We start from the raw sequence: 9,527 nt of genomic DNA on the forward strand, positions 1-9,527 counted from the left end.
ATTTCCTACCGAGTGGCGAGCCAGCCTCCCACTCGGGGGCTTAGCTGCGAATCCGTTTCGCCTAAGTATTTAAAAAATCCTACCGAGTGGAGAGCAACCCTCCCACTTGGAGGCTTAGCTGCAGTCCAGTACTCGCCTAATTTCTCTCACTTGGAGACTTAGCTGCAGTCCGGCACTCTCCTAAGTTCGAAAAAATCCTATCGAGTGGAGAGCAACCCTCCCACTCGGAGGCTTAGCTGCAGTCCAGTACTCGCCTAAGTTCTCTCACTTGGAGACTTAGCTGCAGTCCGGCACTCGCCTAAGTTTGAAAAAATCCTACTGAGTGGAGAGCAATCCTCCCACTCGGGGGCGTAGCTGCAGTCCAATACTCGCCTAAGTTCTCTCACTTGGAGACTTAGCTGCAGTCCGGCACTCGCCTAAGTTTGAAAAAATCCTACCGAGTGGAGAGCAATCCTCCCACTCGGGGGCTTAGCTGCAGTCCAGTACTCGCCTAAGTTCTCTCACTTGGAGACTTAGCTGCAGTCCGGCACTCGCCTAAGTTTGAAAAATCCTACCGAGTGGAGAGCAATCCTCCCACTCGGGGGCTTAGCTGCAGTCCAGTACTCGCCTAAGTTCTCTCACTTGGAGACTTAGCTGCAGTCCAGTGAAGGAAATATGCCCTAGAGGCAATAATAATGTTATTATTTTATTTCCTTATATCATGATAAATGTTTATTATTCATGCTAGAATTGTATTATCCGGAAACATGATACTTGTGTGAATACATAGACAAACCAAACGTCACTAGTATGCCTCTACTTGACTAGCTCATTAATCGAAGATGGTTATGTTTCCTAACCATAGACATGTGTTGTCGTTTGATTAATGGGATCACATCATTAGGAGAATGATGTGATTGACATGACCCATTCCATTAGCTTAGCACCCGATCGTTTAGTATGTTGCTATTGCTTTCTTCATGACTTATACATGTTCCTATGACTATGAGATTATGCAACTCCCGTTTGCCGGAGGAACACTTTGTGTGCTACCAAACGTCACAACGTAACTGGGTGATTATAAAGGAGCTCTACAGGTGTCTCCAAAGGTGAATGTTGGGTTGGCGTATTTCGAGATTAGGATTTGTCACTCCGATTGTCGGAGAGGTATCTCTGGGCCCTCTCGGTAATGCACATCACATAAGCCTTGCAAGCATTACAACTAATGAGTTAGTTGCAAGATGATGTATTACGGAACGAGTAAAGAGACTTGCCGGTAACGAGATTTAACTAGGTATTGAGATACCGACGATCGAATCTCGGGCAAGTAACATACCGATGACAAAGGGAACAATGTATGTTGTTATGCGGTTTGACCGATAAAGATCTTCGTAGAATATGTAGGAGCCAATATGAGCATCCAGGTTCCACTATTGGTTATTGACCGGAGACGTGTCTCGGTCATGTCTACATTGTTCTCGAACCCGTAGGGTCCGCACGCTTAAGGTTTCGATGACAGTTATATTATGAGTTTATGAGTTTTGATGTACCGAAGTTAGTTCGGAGTCCCGGATGTGATCACGGACATGATGAGGAGTCTCGAAATGGTCGAGACATAAAGATTGATATATTGGACGGCTATATTCAGACACCGGAAGTGTTTCGGGTGATTTCGGAGAAAACCGGAGAGCCGGAGGGTAACCGGAACCTCCCCCCCCCCCCGGAGAAGTAATGGGCCATATGGGCCTTAGTGGAGAGAGAGAGGGGCAGCCAGGGTGGGCCGCGCGCCTCCTCCCCCTGGTCCGAATTGGACTAGGAGAGGGGGGCGGCGCCCCCCTTTCCTTCTCCCTCCCCACTTCTTTCCCCCTCCTAGTAGGAGTCCTACTCCTAGTAGGAGGAGGACTCCTCCTTGGCGCGCCATAGGGGCCGGCCGGCCTCCTCCCCTTGCTCCTTTATATACGGGGGCAGGGGGCACCCCTAGACACACAAGTTGATCCACGTGATCATATTCTTAGCCGTATGCGATGCCCCCTTCCACCATAATCCTCGGTAATATTGTAGCGGTGCTTAGGCGAAGCCCTGCGACAGTAGCACATCAAGATTGTCACCACGCCATCGTGCTAACGGAACTCTTCCCCGACACTTTGCTAGATCGGAGGCCGGGGATCGTCATCGAGCTGAACGTGTGCTAAAACTCAGAGGTGCCGTAGTTTCGGTGCTTGATCGGTCGGGCCGTGAAGACGTACGACTACATCAACTGCGTTGTGCTAACGCTTCCGCTGTCGGTCTACAAGGGTACGTAGATCACACTCTCCCCTCTCGTTGCTATACATCACCATGATCTTGCGTGTGCGTAGGAAATTTTTTTAAATTACTACGTTCCCCAACAGTGGCATCCGAGCCTAGGTTTTATGTGTTGATGTTATATGCACGAGTAGAACACAAGTGAGTTGTGGGCGATATAAGTCATACTGCTTACCAGCATGTCATACTTTGGTTCGGCGGTATAGTTGGACGAAGCGGCCCGGACCAACATTATGCGTACGCTTACGCGAGACCGGTTCTCCCGACGTGCTTTGCACAAAGGTGGCTAGCGGGTGACAGTTTCTCCAACTTTAGTTGAACCGAGTGTGGCTACGCCCGGTCCTTGCGAAGGTTAAAACAGCACCAACTTGACAAACTATCATTGTGGTTTTGATGCGTAGGTAAGATTGGTTCTTGCTTAAGCCCATAGCAGCCACGTAAAACTTGCAACAACAAAGTAGAGGACGTCTAACTTGTTTTTGCAGGGCATGTTGTGATGTGATATGGTCAAGACATGATGCTGAATTTTATTGTATGAGATGATCATGTTTTGTAACCAAGTTATCGGCAACTGGCAGGAGCCATATGGTTGTCGCTTTATTGTATGCAATGCAATTGCGCTGTAATGCTTTACTTTATCACTAAACGGTAGTGATAGTCGTGGAAGCATAAGATTGGCGAGACGACAACGATGCTACGATGGTGATCAAGGTGTCGCACCGGTGACGATGGTGATTACGACGGTGCTTCGAAGATGGAGATCACAAGCACAAGATGATGATGGCCATATCATATCACTTATATTGATTGCATGTGATGTTTATCTTTTATGCATCTTATCTTGCTTTGATTGACGGTAGCATTTTAAGATGATCTGTCACTAATTATCAACAAGTGTTCTCCCATGAGTATGCACCGTTGCGAAAGTTCTTCGTGCTGAGACACCACGTGATGATCGGGTGTGATAGGCTCTACGTTCAAATACAACGGGTGCAAAACAGTTGCACACGCAGAATACTCAGGTTATACTTGACGAGCCAAGCATATACAGATATGGCCTCGGAACACAGAGACCGAAAGGTCGAGCGTGAATCATATAGTAGATATGATCAACATAGCGATGTTCACCAATGAAACTGCTCCATCTCACGTGATGATCGGACATGGTTTAGTTGATTTGGATCACGTAATCACTTAGAGGATTAGAGGGATGTCTATCTAAGTGGGAGTTCTTTAGTAATATGATTAATTGAACCTAAATTTATCATGAACTTAGTACCTGATAGTATCTTGCTTGTTTATGTTCGATTGTAGATAGATGGCCCGTGCAGTTGTTCCGTTGAATTTTAATGCGTTCCTTGAGAAAGCAAAGTTGAAAGATGATGGTAGAAATTACACGGACTGGGTCCGTAACTTGAGGATTATCCTCATTGCTGCACAGAAGAATTACGTCCTGGAAGCACCGCTGGGTGCCAGGCCTGCTGCTGGAGCAACACTAGATGTTATGAACGTCTGGCAGAGCAAAGCTGATGACTACTCGATAGTTCAGTGTGCCATGCTTTACGGCTTAGAATCGGGACTTCAACGACGTTTTGAACATCATGGAGCATATGAGATGTTCCAGGAGTTGAAGTTAATATTTCAAGCAAATGCCCGGATTGAGAGATATGAAGTCTCCAATAAGTTCTATAGCTGCAAGATGGAGGAGAACAGTTCTGTCAGTGAGCATATACTCAAAATGTCTGGGTATAATAATCACTTGATTCAATTGGGAGTTAATCTTCCAGATGATTACGTCATTGACAGAATTCTCCAATCACTACCACCTAGCTACAAGAGCTTCGTGATGAACTATAATATGCAAGGGATGAATAAGACTATTCCCGACCTCTTCGCAATGCTGAAAGCTGCGGAGGTAGAAATCAAGAAGGAGCATCAAGTGTTGATGGTCAACAAGACCACTAGTTTCAAGAAAAAGGGCAAAGGGAAGAAGAAGGGGAACTTCAAAAAGAACAGCAAGCAAGTTGCTACTCAAGAGAAGAAACCCAAACCTGGACCTAAGCCTGAAACTGAGTGCTTCTACTGCAAGCAGACTGGTCACTGGAAGCGGAACTGCCCCAAGTATTTGGCGGATAAGAAGGATGGCAAGGTGAACAAAGGTATATGTGATATACATGTTATTGATGTGTACCTTACTAATGCTCGCAGTAGCACCTGGGTATTTGATACTGGTTCCGTTGCTAATATTTGCAACTCGAAACGGGGACTACGGATTAAGCGAAGATTGGCTAAGGACGAGGTGACGATGCGCGTGGGAAATGGTTCCAAAGTCGATGTGATCGCAGTCGGCACACTACCTCTACATCTACCTTCGGGATTAGTATTAGATCTAAATAATTGTTATTTGGTGCCAGCGTTAAGCATGAACATTATATCTGGATCTTGTTTGATGCGAGACGGTTATTCATTTAAATCAGAGAATAATGGTTGTTCTATTTATATGAGTAATATCTTTTATGGTCATGCACCCTTAAAGAGTGGTCTATTCTTATTAAATCTCGATAGTAGTGACACACATATTCATAATGTGGAAGCCAAAAGATGCAGAGTTGATGATGATAGTGCAACTTATTTGTGGCACTGCCATTTGGGTCATATCGGTGTAAAGCGCATGAAGAAACTCCATACTGATGGGCTTTTGGAACCACTTGATTATGAATCACTTGGTACTTGCAAACCGTGCCTTATGGGCAAGATGACAAAAACACTGTTCTCCGGCAATATGGAGAGAGCAACAGATTTGTTGGAAATCATACATACAGATGTATGTGCTCCGATGAATATTGAGGCTCGTGGCGGATATCGTTATTTTCTCACCTTCACAGATGACTTGAGCTGATATGGGTATATCTAGTTAATGAAACATAAGTCTGAAATGTTTGAAAAGTTCAAAGAATTTCAGAGTGAAGTTGAAAATCATCGTAACAAGAAAATAAAATTACTACGATCTGATCATGGAGGAGAATATTTGAGTTACGAGTTTGGTGTACATTTGAAACAATGTGGAATAGTTTCGCAACTCACGCCACCCGGAACACCACAGCGTAATGGTGTGTCCGAACGTCGTAATCGTACTTTACTAGATATGGTGCGATCTATGATGTCTCTTACTGATTTACCGCTATCGTTTTGGGGATATGCTCTAGAGACGGCCGCATTCACGTTAAATAGGGCACCATCAAAATCCATTGAGACGACGCCTTATGAACTGTGGTTTGGCAAGAAACCAAAGTTGTCGTTTCTGAAAGTTTGGGGCTGCGATGCTTATGTGAAAAAGCTTCAACCTGATAAGCTCGAACCCAAATCGGAGAAATGTGTCTTCATAAGATATCCAAAGGAAACTATTGGATACACCTTCTATCACAGATCCGAAGGCAAGACTTCTGTTGCTAAATTCGGAAACTTTCTATAGAAGGAGTTTATCTCGAAAGAAGTAAGTGGGAGGAAAGTAGAACTTGACGAGGTAACTGTACCTGCTCCCTTATTGGAAAGTAGTACATCACAGAAACCAGTTTCTGTGACACCTACACCAATTAGTGAGGAAGCTAATGATAATGATCATGAAACTTCAGAACAAGATACTACTGAACCTCGTAGATCAACCAGAGTAAGATCCGCGCCAGAGTGGTACGGTAATCCTGTTCTGGAAGTCATGCTACTAGATCATGATGAACCTACGAACTATGAAGAAGCGATGGTGAGCCCAGATTCCGCAAAATGTCTTGAAGCCATGAAATTTGAGATGGGATCCATGTATGAGAACAAAGTATGGACTTTGGTTGACTTGCCCAATGATCGGCAAGCAATTGAGAATAAATGGATCTTCAAGAAGAAGACTGACGCTGACGGTAATGTTACTGTCTACAAAGCTCGACTTGTCGCAAAAGGTTTCCGGCAAGTTCAAGGGATTGACTACGATGAGACCTTCTCACCCGTAGCAATGCTTAAGTCTGTCCGAATCATGTTAGCAATTGCCGCATTTTATGATTATGAAATTTGGCAAATGGATGTCAAAACTGCATTCCTGAATGGATTTCTGCAAGAAGAGTTGTATATGATGCAGCCGGAAGGTTTTGTCGATCCAAAGGGAGCTAACAAAGTATGCAAGCTCCAGTGATCCATTTATGGACTGGTGCAAGCCTCTCGGAGTTGGAATAAACGCTTTGATAGTGTGATCAAAGCATTTGGTTTTATACAGACTTTTGGAGAAGCCTGTATTTACAAGAAAGTGAGTGGGAGCTCTGTAGCATTTCTTATATTATATGTAGATGACATATTACTAATCGGAAATGATATAGAATTTCTGGATAGCATAAAAGGATATTTGAATAAAAGTTTTTCGATGAAAGACCTCGGAGAAGCTGCCTACATATTGGGCATCAAGATCTATAGAGACAGATCGAGACGCTTAATTGGATTTTCACAAAGCACATACCTTGACAAAGTTTTGAAAAAGTTCAAAATGGATCAAGCAAAGAAAGGATTCTTGCCTGTGTTACAAGGTGTGAAATTGAGTAAGACTCAAAGTCTGACCAATGCAGAAGATAGAGAGAAAATGGAAGATGTTCCCTATGCTTCAGCCATAGGCTCTATCATGTATGCAATGCTATGTACCAGACCTGATGTGTGTCTTGCTATAAGTCTAGCAGGGAGGTACCGAAGTAATCCAGGAGTGGATCACTGGACAGCGGTCAAGAACATCCTGAAATACCTGAAAAGGACTAAGGATATGTTTCTCATATATGGAGGTGACAAAGAGCTCATCGTAAATGGTTACGTTGATGCAAGCTTTGACACTGATCCGGACGATTCTAAATCGCAAACCGGATACGTGTTTACATTAAACAGTGGAGCTGTCAGTTGGTGCAGTTCTAAACAAAGCATTGTGGCGGGATCTACATGTGAAGCGGAGTACATAGCTGCTTCAGAAGCAGCAAACGAAGGAGTCTGGATGAAGGAGTTCATATCCGATCTAGGTGTCATACCTAGTGCATCGGGTCCAATGAAAATCTTTTGTGACAATACTGGTGCAATTGCCTTGGAAAAGGAATCCAGATTTCACAAGAGAACCAAGCACATCAAGAGACGCTTCAATTCCATCCAGGATCTAGTCCAGATGGGAGACATAGAGATTTGCAAGATACATACGGATCTGAATGTAGCAGACCCGTTGACTAAGCCTCTTCCACGAGCAAAACATGATCAGCACCAAAGCTCCATGGGTGTTAGAATCATTACTGTGTAATCTAGATTATTGACTCTAGTGCAAGTGGGAGACTGAAGGAAATATGCCCTAGAGGCAATAATAATGTTATTATTTTATTTCCTTATATCATGATAAATGTTTATTATTCATGCTAGAATTGTATTATCCGGAAACATGATACTTGTGTGAATACATAGACAAACCAAACGTCACTAGTATGCCTCTACTTGACTAGCTCGTTAATCGAAGATGGTTATGTTTCCTAACCATAGACATGTGTTGTCGTTTGATTAATGGGATCACATCATTAGGAGAATGATGTGATTGACATGACCCATTCCATTAGCTTAGCACCCGATCGTTTAGTATGTTGCTATTGCTTTCTTCATGACTTATACATGTTCCTATGACTATGAGATTATGCAACTCCCGTTTGCCGGAGGAACACTTTGTGTGCTACCAAACGTCACAACGTAACTGGGTGATTATAAAGGAGCTCTACAGGTGTCTCCAAAGGTGAATGTTGGGTTGGCGTATTTCGAGATTAGGATTTGTCACTCCGATTGTCGGAGAGGTATCTCTGGGCCCTCTCGGTAATGCACATCACATAAGCCTTGCAAGCATTACAACTAATGAGTTAGTTGCAAGATGATGTATTACGAAATGAGTAAAGAGACTTGCCGGTAACGAGATTGAACTAGGTATTGAGATACCGACGATCGAATTTCGGGCAAGTAACATACCGATGACAAAGGGAACAACGTATGTTGTTATGCGGTCTGACCAATAAAGATCTTCATAGAATATGTAGGAGCCAATATGAGCATCCAGGTTCCGTTATTGGTTATTGACCGGAGACATGTCTCGGTCATGTCTACATTGTTCTCGAACCTGTAGGGTCCGCACGCTTAAGGTTTCGATGACAGTTATATTATGAGTTTATGAGTTTTGATATACCGAAGTTAGTTCGGAGTCCCGGATGTGATCACGGACATGACGAGGAATCTCGAAATGGTCGAGACATAAAGATTGATATATTGGACGGCTATATTCGGACACCGGAAGTGTTCCGGGTGATTTCGGAGAAAACCGGAGAGCCGGAGGGTTACCGGAACCCCCCCGGGATAAGTAATGGGCCATATGGGCCTTAGTCGCGTATCATATCACGGGGTTTGGATGCACCGGCGAAGTTTGCACCAACTCTCAATGTGAGAAAGGGCAATGCACGGTACCAAAGAGGCTAGCAAATGGCGGAAAGGTAAAAGTGCGTATAATCCATGGACTCAACATTAGTCAAAAGAACTCATATACTTATTGCAAAAATTTAGAAGTCATCAAAAATCAAGTACTACGCGCATGCTCCTAGGGGGATAGATTGGTAGGAAAAGACCATCGCTCGTCCCCGACCGCCGCTCATAAGGATGCACAAGCCAGGTACACTTGATGCTTCAAATTTGTTACACAACTTTAACCATACGTGCATGCTACGGGACTTGCTAACTTCAACACAAGTATTTCTCATATTCATAACTACTCAACTAGCACGACTATGATATTATCACCTCCATATCTCAAAACAATTATGAAGCATCAAACTTATCTTAGTATTCAACCCACTAAAAAGAAAGTTTCACATATCTTGAATACCAAGTATATTAACATTAAGCAAATTACCATGCTATTAACGACTCTCAAAATAATCTAAGTGAAGCATGAGAGATCAAGTTTCTTTAAAAAAAACCACCACCGTGCTCTAAAAGATCTAAGTGAAGCACTAGAGCAAAAATTATCACGCTCAAAAGGATATAAGTGAAGCACATAGAGTAAACTATCAAGCTCAAAAGATATAAGTGAAGCACATAGAGTATTCTAACAAATTTCAATTCATACATGGCTCTATCAAAAGGTGTGTACAGCAAGGATGATTGTGGTAAACTAACAAGCAAAGACACAAATAATACAAGACGCTCCAAGCAAA

The sequence above is a fragment of the Triticum urartu genome, chromosome 6 (genome assembly GCF_003073215.2).
Source record: "Triticum urartu cultivar G1812 chromosome 6, Tu2.1, whole genome shotgun sequence".
Lineage (NCBI taxonomy): Eukaryota > Viridiplantae > Streptophyta > Magnoliopsida > Poales > Poaceae > Triticum > Triticum urartu.